Genomic DNA, 12,576 nt, shown 5'->3' on the forward strand with positions numbered 1-12,576 from the left:
CTTTGTGCGAGAAAAGTTTAGTGCAAGAAAAGCAGGCAACATGGCGGCGCCCCGTCGAAACGGGGCCTCTCGCTTCGCCACTGATTCGTCCTTATCGCCACTCTGCCTCTCACGTTCACGGCAGACGGAAGGCACACGAAGTTTTCGCGAACAAAAGGAAAAATAATTACGTTTGGGCGAGTTACCGTTCCGCGTTTCGGCTGAGATGGCGTTGCACGTGGCAACCCCCCCCCCCCCCCCCAAAACAAAGATAAAAAACGTTCCTTGTATGTTCGGATCACTGCGTAGCGACTCTTACTACCACATCAATTTCAATTTGCCGTCCACTTTCGCCTTCGGGACTGAGTAAGCGGAGAACGGGGCGAAATGTTGGCGATCAGGTGGCCTATAGCTCTCGCAAGAAAACGGAATGTGCGAATGGGAACAGCTTGAATTTATTTTGTTCCAATTTCCTAAATTACGGTGTCCAATATGAGCCACCATTTTGGTAATAAATAGGGTAGTCATGTTCAACTTACACTAGCTCGAGTTGTAAAAGTCACGTGCGATATGCGAGTTCATGCTAGACATTTGCCTGCTAATCGTTTCCTTTGCCTCCATTAAGAAGTGCATTCTCACTGAATAAGGGTTGAAAGTGGATTCTTCGTAAAGTTTTCTTATAACAGAGATAACCTTATATGGCGGACAAGATTTCTTACGGGTCGCTCGTGCATGAAATGCTGGTGGAAAAGGAATAAGAAACACTTTAGCCTTCGTTAATCTTGAAGAACATCACGGGCTAAACGAAAAAAATATATAAAATAACGCAAGAAAATATTAAGGAATTTTCCACATTTCTGCAGGGAAAAAGTGCCGAAAATAGGTATGTTTTGGACCGCGGTGGATCAGTGGTTAGGGCGCTCGGCTACAGAGCCGGAGTTCCCGGGTTTGAACCCGGCCGCGGCGGCCGCGGTTCGATGGAGGCGAAACGCAAAAGGTGCCCGTGTGCTGTTCGATGTCAGTGCACGTTAAAGATCCTCAAGTGGTCGAAATTATTGCGGAGCCCTCCACTACGGCACCTCTTTCTCTCTTGCTCCTTTCACTCCCACCTTACTCCCTTCACTTACGGCGCGGTTCCGGTGTCTATTGAGATTTGAAACAATTACTGCGCCATTTCCTTTCCTCAAAAACCGATTTTCAATTTATTTTTTTAATCCATGAGATAATTTTTGCTTACGTCATGAAGCATCAAGTTTTGGGAGGGGAGGGTTGGTCGCGAGGAGAAGTCTAGTAGAGTGCTTTGTGTCAGCATAGTTGCCGTATTGAGTGCTGATGGAGGGGAATTCCATCAGCTAATGACGTAGAGTTTTTAGGTCGTATACTGGAGTGATAGCCGCCGCGGTGGCTGAGTGGTTACGGCGCTCGGCTGCCGGCCCGAAAGACGCGGGTTCGATCCCGGCCGCGGCGGTCGAATTTCGATGGAGGCGAAATTCTAGAGGCCCGTGTACTGTGCGATGTCAGTGCACGTTAAAGAACACCAGGTGGTCGAAATTTCCGGAGCCCTTCACTACGGCGTCCCTCATAGCCTGAGTCGCTTTGGGACGTTAAACCCCCATAAACCAAACCAAACCGTATACTGGAGTGACGGTGGCTTGGTTGGCGCTCACCAAGGCCGCGTTCGGCTCCTACCGCTATCTTGGGCAGTGATGAGGGTCAGTGCGGGATAGTGACACCCCACCCCCCCTCGCTCAAGGCCCGCTGCAGTATTACGTCATCACGACGTCAAGGAGAAGCCGTTGGAATAGACGACCTTTGCTTTAGCGCTTCCTTTGGGAGCGAGCTTTCATGGCGTAATGGGAGGGGGAGTGCAATCAGGTAGGTTTTTTTTTAGTTGAAGCAGTACAGCAGCTTACCTTGGTTTGAAGACAGCTTCCCAAATAATAATAGAACGTTGTACTCGTGCTATGAGGAGCTTAATTTTGTGCCAGCTAATTCGACTCCAGGTGCAGTTTTGCGAGACTTATATAATGCCACTCTTTAGGGGAAGGGGTTGTCAAAGCGAACCAGTTTTCTCTGCGGTTAAAAGGGGGAGCAATCTAAAGCCGGTTCTGAACAAAACCACACGATGTCCGCATAGTACGGTGCTCACCGTATTTATGGACATCCTCAAACGCTGACCCCTTGTTGTTCTCGTTGTTCTCGCTGCGTATGCAGTTGTATGGATGACTGAAATCTTTCGCAGCAGGTGCCAATGTTTCCATCATTCTTATTCCCATATACTTCTTTTTTTTTTCAGTTAAATGCCCGCCGATAGCCTATAATGCATGTGGCTTCATGCCAACCGTTCCCAGTCGCAATCTCTATCGCTGATTCCCATTGCGCAACGGCGATTTGAGCACTCGCCTATTCGAAGGATGGAGCGATAAACTGGGCGAGTTCGTCGCCTCCGCGTCTCACCTGTGTACGCTTCGCGGGGTTGCCACGCTAAAGCGTATAGCTGAGCCGAATTTCGTATATACGTCACAGATCGTGCTTTATTTGCCGGCTTTGATAAATGCCCGACTGGTAATAGCACTGACGAGGGCCAAAAGACGAAAGGGCGGAAGTCTGAGGATTTATGCTGTGGTTGCGTCCTGTTTTAAAAGTAAAATAAAACGTTAAATACTTCTGGGCCTTTTAGACTTTCATAGAAGCACTCGCTCGCTCGCTCGCTCGCTCACTCACCTACTTTACTCACTCATTCACTCACTCACTCACTCACTTTACTCACTCGCTCAATCATACTCACTCAATCATATTCACTCACTCAATCATACTCACTCACTTTACTCCCTCACTCAATCATACTCACTCACTCCCTCAATCATACTGACTGACTCACTCACTCACTTTACTCACTCACTCAATCATATTCACTCACTCAATCATACTCACTCACTTTACTCACTCAATCATACTCACTCAATCATATTCACTCAATCATACTCACTCACTCCCTCAATCATACTCACTTACTCACTCACTTTACTCACTCACTAACTCACTCAATCATATTCACTCCTCACTCAATCATATTCACTCACTTTACTCACTCAATCATACTCACTCTATCATACTCACTCACTCCCTCAGTCATACACACTCACTCACTCACTCACTTTACTCACTCACTCACTCACTCACTCAATCATACTCACTCAATCATATTCACTCACTCACTCAATCATACTCACTCACTCACTGACTTTACTCACTCACTCACTTTACTCACTCTACTCACTCACTCACTCAATCATACTCACTCACTCACTCACTCACTCACTCAATCACTTTACTCACTCACTCACTCACTCACTCACTCACCTTAAAGGCATGAGTGTGAGTCAGCGCTCCCGTAAATGGACCGGATGCAAGCGTGAGTTTACGCTCAATGTAGTTTCTCACTGAACATTCGTGGTATCCGGCGAGCATCGACAAATGTGTGGCTTCCGACCGCCATATGCACTTCCTCTGACAGTTTCTCCCTGGCATTGCCGCCCACTAAACTCATTCTGAACACTTTATTTAGCTTTGAACCGAAGAGAGGGCTGGTTGCAACTGTTGCTGAAAATGCAGCATGCAGAAGCGCCTGCTCATTCTATTGCGATAACCGGTGAAAAGACTGCATATGTGAATCAGATGTTACGTAACTGTGAAGTGAACTTAATCAAACAAGCACTAGATCAAAATGGACGCGTCGTAGTGATAAAGATAACTTGTCATAAAAGTAACTGGCTCATGTTAAAGAAAATATAGTATCCTACGATCGAATCACGGCAAAAAAGATGAGAGAAAAAAAACGAACAGCGACGGCCGGGACAGCTGTAGCAGAAGCAATACATACGAGTATATCGACGGGAGAGTGGCCTCGGTCTGTTGACGCATATGCATGCCTTGAATGGATGCAAATACAGCTCTGATGATCGGCTCTTGAAAAACGATACGCTTAAAGAATGAAATGAGTAGATTGCCCGAGGACTAATGATTTAGATGAAGCAGGCACAGATGTAAACCACTGCTGCGAAATTATAAACGCGACAAAGACAAACTGACGTTAACTGACTTTACGCTATAAGTGCGATGAAAGAAAGATTGATGCAAGTGGCATCATTCTGGGCGATTCCAAGGGCCCTGACGAGGTTATCGTAACGTTAGTCCCAATAGTTGCCGCATACTGTAATTTAGAGTGCATGCACAAGAGCATCATAAACACGTAATTTTACCAAGAGGCTATGCTGAAATTTTTGCTTGGATAACATGCTGGTAGCAACGGTTAAAGTACATTTTTCATTTTTGATGTGACGATGCGATATATGCCGAAATGTCGGTATACGATGGTACATGCTCGTGAACGCTATTGTTTTGATCACACGTTTCCATGATATAAACTAGTGTCCTCGAGATAGTTTAGATCATAAGTTTCAAGCCGCCGCGGTAGCTCTGTGTGTTATGGTGCTCGGCTGCTGACCCGAAAGACGCGGATTCGATTGCGGCCGCGGCGGTAGCATTTCGCCTCCGTCGAAATGCTAGAGGCCCGTGTATTGTGTGATGTCAGTGCACGTTAAAGAACCCCAGGTGGCAGAAATTATCCGGAGCCCTCCACTACGGCGTCCGTCATAGCCTGAGTCGCTTTGGGACGTTAACTCCCATAAACCAGATAATTAATAAGTTTCAATCCCACCAGTTGTCCGGAATGCTCGCATTAGTTTACATTTCTTAGTTAAGTTCTATTGTCATTTTGCTATACCACAATACAATATTGCCCATATCTACCAGCGAGACAAATTTCCTTATAGGCCTTTGTCCTGCAGTTAGTGTAATCGGGCTGACGATGATGAGGGTGAACACAGTCACTCGCAAGGGTGCATGTGAGAAGGTATGTACAGGTAGGCAAATCATTTATTGAAGATCGGAAAAATAGTATCCCTGAGCTGAACCTTGCGGTACCCTCGCTATTACGTTAAAAATATCGCATCAAGGCGCCCGTGTGCTGTGCGATGTCAGTGCACGTTAAAGATCCCCAGGTGGTCGAAATTATAACGGAGCCCTCCACTACGGCACCTCCTTCTTCCTTTATTCCTTCCCTTACGGCGCGGTTCAGGTGTCCAACGATATATGAGACAGATACTGCGCCATTTCCTTTCCCCCAAAAACCAATTATTATTATTAAGAGCTATACCCTTTGACTGCTGCCGGCATAATGGCAGAGATAAGTAAAAACCTACACGCGGAGGAGTTTGTCCAGATCGTCACCGGTTTGCATGCGGAATTAGGCGGATTGTCTCAGAAATTTGGAGCCGACTATTACCGAATAATCGCTGACGTGCTTCGAGAATGCTACAAAATTGAATAGTCTGTAGCAATACCGCCACTCCTGACTTTTCAGTACACGAATGCAAGGTAACTACCGTGAGTATTACAAATGTATAAATTGATTTTTGTTGATTAATTTAATTACGACGATAATTACTCCCTCACTTTGCGTCCGCCTGGTCGCGTAACCTATATGCGAAAACGGCTTTCGTGTACTTATCGTTTGCTCTTATATAAACCTGATTTTTTGCTGTATATAAACCATGTTTGCATCGTTGTACGTCTTCTTAGGCCTATAACTTTCTTCTTGCGAAAGAAAAGGTAAAAGGTGGTATCAGTGTGTTCGTGACGTCATTAGGGACGTAATTATTAGCGTGGACGGGCATGTATTAGATGTTTATTATAATAAACAAAAGTCGTGTGTAGAGCGCGGCCTGGTCGTTTAAGCCACGCCAAACATGTCAAAAGCCAATTTAAAGTCATTTGAAACTCAAGGTAGCATCATGTTGTTTAGCCGGCGAAAATGTCGCACAATTAACGCTCGCATATATATATGCAGTTTTCCCACTATAAATCTTAAAGATGTAACAGCTGTGCATTGTCTAGCACTTCTGGTGGTGGTGGTGGTGGTGGTGGTAGTGGTAGTAGTAGTAGTACTAGTAGTAGCAGAGTCCTTGAAGGACTCTGGTAGTAGTAATAGTAGTAGTAGTAGTAGTAAGTGCTGGTGATGGTAGTAGTAGTAGTGGTGGTAGTAGTAGTGCTGTAGTAAAGTAGTAGTATTAGTAGTGGTAGTAGTAGTAGTAGCAGCAGCAGTATTGTAGTAGTAGTAGTAGTGGTGGTGGTAGTAGTAGCAGCAGTAGTAGTAGTTGTTGTAGTGGCAGTAGCAGAGTAGTAGTAGTAGTGTTAGTAGTGATGGTGGTGGTAGTGGTAGCAGTGCTAATAGTAGTATAGTGGTGGTTGTGGGGGTACTAGTAGTAGCATCAATAGTAGTAGTGGCAGTGGCAGTAGTAGTAGAAGTAGTAGCAGTAGCAGCAGTGGTAGAGCTATAGTAGTAGTAATAGTAGCAGTAGTAGTAGTAGTTTGGTTTGGTTTATTGGGGTTTAACGTCCCAAAGCGACTCAGGCTATGTGGGACACCGTAGTGAAGGTCTCCGGAAATTTCGACCACGTGGGGTTCTTTAACGTGCACTGACATCGCACAGTACACGGGACTCTAGAATTTCGCCTCCATCGAAGTAGTATTAGTAGTACATACCAAACAAATTCTCACCCTTAAGGGTGCAAATCAGCTGTCCCCAGACGAACACCCTTTTGGGGGCTAAAAAGGGCGCAGAGATCAGCACCCTTCAGGAAGGGTGCACAGCATGAAAGTTTAGAGGGCCCGCATCAGGCCAAGGCTATTGCTTCATGGATGCATCAGTGTGGAGCACCCTTCCAACATGCATTCATAGAGGGATTATGGAAAAATAGTACCGTTTAATGAGAGTGCAACCATTACATCCTGTAAAGTATCATTAAGTGCACCCTTCCCTAAGGGTGCTGATCTCTGCACCCTTTTTTAGCACCGAACAACTGGAAAAAGGTGTTCGTCTGGGGACAGCTGATTTACACCCTAAAGGGTGAGAAATTGTTTAGTGTGTAGTAGATGAGGGTTAACGGCGCAGCGGCAACGCGAGTCACAATGCGCCAAACAGAAGGCGCTACGAGCTGTAGTTATGGCTGTCAGGCTAAGGGGAAACCTGTCTGTCGCTGTCTACCGCGCGTGGCAGGCAGCGTGCCCATTTCTTTTCTTTTACCTCACCCCCTGTCGTCGAGGTCGGTAAACTCCCGCACGTGTCGCTGCTTGCCAGGCGGACGCGTTTAATCTGCTTACCATGCCCGGCACTGCAACAGCTGTGGCAGCTGGGAAAGAGGAAGCAACAGCCTGACAAGGGAAAAGATGCAAATAAAGCCTACGCCTACGCGGCTCTAGCGTGTGAACTGCTGGCGGAAACCGATACTGCCGCGTGCCGGGGTGAAAAAAAAAAGGTTTGGCTGATGAGGCGTCTCGTTGGTGATGTAACTTGTAAGGAGGGGGATGAACGGCCGGTGGGACTCGGCACGTGTGCGGCAGGCAAACACTGTCGTTCGGAGTTATAGCTAATATAAGGCCCACTTCACGCTTATAGATAGCGATGTCTTCATTTACTAAAGGAGTGACGTCATAATGGGCACTTCGTGAGCATGGCAGTACGCTGGCCTCGACGTCCACGCCCAAATTCTCTGTTTCGTCAGAGTGAGCATGCAGTCCTGGTATATTATCACGACTGAAGTCGCAAAAGAAAAGAAAAACTGAGTACGTAGCGGTCGCGTAGTTATACAGCCAACGGTGAGTTTCTATTGGCCAACATTAGTACTGACGTCACTTGACGCACAGGTTAGACTGGACATGGGCTTATTTCGGAGCCTCGCCTTTCGGTCATAGGACGCGGCAGCTCATGCTCCGCCCTTTCCGCGAGCGCCCTCTCAACTCGCGGGGAGCATAAATTAAGTGCACCAGATTTTTTACCCGGTGTTACGTTTGTCACTGCACAATATCTTTCACGGGTATTGAAACTGAACATTAGGAGTGCATGTAACTGAGGTATGTCTCATATATGCTCGGTGTTTCAACGAACATATTCAAAGACTGCAAAAAAAAAAAAACTTTCGCAATCCTCGGTCGATCGTTTCAATGCGTTATCATTTTTTGTTGATGCCGATTGCGTTGTAGCTCCGCCATAAGGGTATGACGCAACAGCGCGCAATGTGCTTGATTCCGATGTATGCAGAAGGTCATTGTCTACTTTTCATTCGTAGATCGATGGGAGTCCTCATACCATTGATGGCGCAGTGGTGCAGCGGTTAATTCATGCGCCACCGCCCCGACAGGTGACCTGCTTCAAACACAGCCACCGGTGGCACTTGTGATACTGTGGTTGCTCGTCCCCAACAACCTCTCACGACCAGTCGTTAAATTAACCGCCACCTCACGTTGGGCGGTCTGTGATGACGTCACAAGTTGACGCATGACGGCGGTTGCCATTTCCGCTTGCACACAGCCTTCCAATGCAAACGCATTAGTAGGATGATAATAATAATAATAATTGGTTTTTGGGGAAAGGAAATGGCGCAGTATCTGTCTCATATATCGTTGGACACCTGAACCGCGCCGTAAGGGAAGGGATAAGGAGGGAGTGAAAGAAGAAAGGTAGAATAGGTGCCGTAGTGGAGGGCTCCGGCATAATTTCGACCACCTGGGGATCTTTAACGTGCTCTGACATCGCACAGCACACGGGCGCCTTAGCGTTTTTCCACCATAAAAACGCAGCCGCCGCTGTCGGGTTCGAACCCGGGAACTCCGGATCAGTAGTCGAGCGCCCTAACCACTGAGCCACCGTGGCGGGGCGGTAGGATGATCGCAATAGGAAGATTTTTTTAGGAACAGTTTGTCAGCAGTGGCAGCGCGTCCGTAATTTGAAAAACCTTCCGGTACACACCGGACGCGAAATTCTGAGCTCGTGAGTTCGGATCGCACCGGCGGCACGTGGTTGTTTTTCTTCGGTTTTATAATCAATTATCTTTAAATATTTACCCTATTAGTTTTCCATTGATGAACACTGCAAATTAAAAAGAAGAAAAAAAACATTCTCTATGCTTCTTGGTATCGGTGACTGTTGGCTTCCATCGTGTTCTAATTAGGTAATAATAATAATTGGTTTTGAGGGAAAGGAAATTACGCAGTATCTGTCTCATATATCGGCGACACCTGAACCGCGCCGTAAGGGAAGGGATAGAGGAGGGCATGAACTACAATTTGCAAATACGTGTCTTGTATGCTGAGCAGTCGTATCATAGACGTTTATTTTGTTACGTGTAGCTTGCTACTGCTGCGCTGTCTTCTGTCGAGTTCGTTATCAACATATCTCTTGAGGCCTGAATAAGAAAAACGGTAGCCCTTATAGCAACAAGCGGTTCCATGAGTTCGTGTTCAGTCTCGATACTGTAGTAGCAGCTATAATGAAACATCGCACGTGAACCCGTTCAGCTGTACTACGAATAAATGGCAAAAAAACTTGTATTAATAGTTTCTCTGATAAACGGCGCTGTATCAAGGTTTATTGGGACACTTTTCTACAAAGGCACATAGTATAAACACGGTTGGACCTTATGTACTTGAAGCAAGTACTTGAAGCGCGGCTTGTCATGAACGATACTACGCACGCTAATAAATGTAGGTTTGGCTTAGTTTATGGGGGTTTAACGTCTCAGAGCAACTGAGGCTATGAGCGACGCCGTAGTGAAGGGCTCCGGAAATTTCGACCACCTGGGGTTCTTTAACGTCCACCGGCATCGCACAGCACACGGGCCTCTAGAATTTTGCCTCCAAGAAATTCGACTGCCGCGGCCGGGTCGAACCCGCATCTTTCGGGTCAGCAGCCGAGCGCCATAAACACTGAGCCACCGCGGCGGCCACTAACAAAAGTAGGAGTGTGCGAATATTCGAAAATTTCGAATAGTGATTCGAATATCTTTCTATTGGATTCCTCTAACGAATCAGATAGTGCATGTAAAAAACTATTCGATACGAATCGTATATGTTCTCAGTTTTCGAACACCGTTCGATAAATTAGGGGGACACTTAGCTCCGCCTTTAATGATATGAAACGATTAGGACGGAATGCCGGGCTAGTTGGAGTATATTCACATTGAAGGAAAAAAAACTAGCGCGGAAAAAAAAGACCAAAAGCGCCTTGTTTGTCCTCTAGTCTTTTGGTCCGTGTTTTTTGCGCTGTTTTTTTTTTCAATATAAACGATAGCGTTATTGGCTTCCTTTAGCGGTTTGTCTTCACACACAGTCACTGAACGCGTCGTAAATCTCGCCTCGCCTTGAAGGATGAAACGCGGGGTATCTTCGAGAGCGTGAGTGGTCTGTGTAGAGTGGCCTCCCGACACCCGGTCTATCGACGGGTGGCCGGATCACGAGGTGCAGGCACTCGTCTGCATGCCTCGTCGACGCGCATGCGCAAACCTACCGGTTTGGAACACGATCCCTCATCGACACCGCGATCGACGAGAGATAGAGCTGGGACGGGTGTGGCACTCTCGAAAGGAGCTACGCGTGCATACTTTGGCCTTATCCTTACTTACTTTACTTTGGAAACTTAGTCCAACGCGGCGTTATAAGGGCAGGCCTGCGCCACAAAGAACAAGTGTGCCTCAGAAAGGGCGCCCTCAAGAACGTGCTGCCACCTGTAGTTGCAGATCCCCCCTCCCGCCCAACTGTTGTAATACCCGGCAACAATAAACATATGAACAATGCCGTGAAATTGTTGTGTAAGTTGCAATAAAGTTACGCCTTACTCCGGAACGTTATATGCTAATGTTAAAAATCAGTTCATCATCATGATCATCACCATCAACCCGAAGGGGCGCAAAATGCCTTCGAATTATATACGGAGAATATAAACTAAATGAAGCCTCTTTAATTGGCTTGATATTGACAGGGACCAAAACGTGAGTACTAATGAACAGGAGGTTGGAATTAAGCGAGTTCTAATTAATGAGCTCTCACTGCCTGTAATAATGAGAAAAGAAGAGGGAAGACGCTTTAAACATGTACAATGGCAGCAATATGCACCCGCGGTCGGCAAGAAGGCTCGAGGGCGAGGCCTAGCGACAGCAGGAAATATGCAATCTGACCCGATTGAGCGCTGATGTGCATTGACGAGTACGTGTCGCCTTTTCGACGGCCCAGCGGTGGCCACGACGGACCCTGCATGCCGGTGCATGTCAGACACCCCAGCTGTGTAAACGGGCCTTAACGTAATGTAACACGCCTGAAAAAAAAAAAGAAATATGCAACAAAGTGGCACAATTTCATTATGAAACAGAGGCTGTGGTTTCGGATGGTTGCCTCGAACGCAACTTGGAAGTGTGCCCCATTTCTTGAAGTGTGTCATCACAATTTCCGCGTCCATAATTTCTTTCTTTAGTTAAGATGTCCAGCATCTCAAAGGTAAGAGTTCAGTTTTCCGCGAAAAGTTTCCGTTCAATATTTCCAGTCTGTTCTAATCGCGCATGGTTTACTAACGGAACAGCTTTCCCGCGAAGGTATTTCGCAGCGTATATAAAGCATTTCAAAATTCGCGCTGCAAGTGAGCACGTATCGAAACAAACATCGCTCGCTAAATGCTGGACCCTTCGCGTTGGCGTTCGTATGCGGAGCACTAACTCATGAATTCGATTCCCGGGTTGCGATGACGCGTTTTCTACGAGAGCGAAACGCGAATATATCCATAGATATACATCGGTGCGAGTCGAAGAATCTCACAGGTGGTCCGAGTTAACCCGAAGAACACAGCTGTACTCCGTAAAAACTCGTCGACTAACTATAGTCAGTACCACGGCTTGCATTTGCAGTGCATATGTTCTCAACATTAAGCCACGTAGTTTACAAAGTTTACCGTTAATTACTTGCGCACGGCGTAGAATAAGCTTTCTAAGCTAGCGGGTGGCTCTATTAAACGTACATTCAGAACATTTATCATGGTCAGAGATCGGTCTGATCGGCTTCTGAGTAATGCATCACTGAAGACAGCTGAAAGAGTCTTATCGATGTAGGAGGGCTGGCCTTATTAACGAGAACTTGTGTGAATTTCGAGGTTTCAAAGTGTTATACTGCGTTACTGTTGATACGAAATTTCCGCGGCCGCCAAGCTTAATCTTGAGGAGTCGGAGTCGGAATATGTCCGAGTTCGATTACTGGCGATGGAATTGAAACAGTAAAAATAAAGAGGATTTGCTAGAGTACCAAATACATGAACGGGATGTTCGGCGCATACATGCGTCCATTCGCGGATAAGACCTGCTAGCGAAGTTATATAGAGTATAAACGCAGATCAATAATTGCGGCCTGTCAGAATCGAGACATCTGCGAACGGGAAAATAACTAAAATTAAGCCACGCGGTGCTTACGGACGACCTGCAGGTTACATGCAGGAAAGCGATCGGGAGAAGGGTTCCGGAAAATCAGGCGGAAAAAAAGTCACTTGAACCCGCGTTAGGATCGAGAAACGCAAAAAAAAAAAAAACCAAACGGGGACGTTTCATTGCCGCATGCATGCTGCTGTCGTCACTTCCCACGTATGCAAGCGGCCAGTAATTCCCCGTCTGCCGTGACGCCTGATTCTGGGAATGAAAAAAAAAAGAGTAAAAGCTAAGAACG

General features: G+C 46.5%; 1 protein-coding gene across 5 annotated transcripts in view; it reads right to left on the bottom strand.

The window, feature by feature from the left end:
- The window catches only part of Tdh (L-threonine dehydrogenase), a 57,870-nt gene that overhangs the window by 36,233 nt on the left and 9,061 nt on the right, over positions 1–12,576 (bottom strand). For 2 of the 5 annotated variants that reach the window (XM_077640796.1, XM_077640794.1), the window contains exon 1: positions 1,893–2,031. The exons of 2 other annotated variants lie outside the window; for them this stretch is intronic. The gene's annotated coding sequence lies outside the window, so the exon portion shown is untranslated. Of the gene's footprint in view, positions 1–1,892; positions 2,032–12,576 lie in introns of those variants that run through there. One more of the 5 variants, XM_077640795.1, reaches the window with a different exon arrangement.

The sequence above is a fragment of the Amblyomma americanum genome, chromosome 10 (genome assembly GCF_052857255.1).
Source record: "Amblyomma americanum isolate KBUSLIRL-KWMA chromosome 10, ASM5285725v1, whole genome shotgun sequence".
NCBI lineage: Eukaryota > Metazoa > Arthropoda > Arachnida > Ixodida > Ixodidae > Amblyomma > Amblyomma americanum.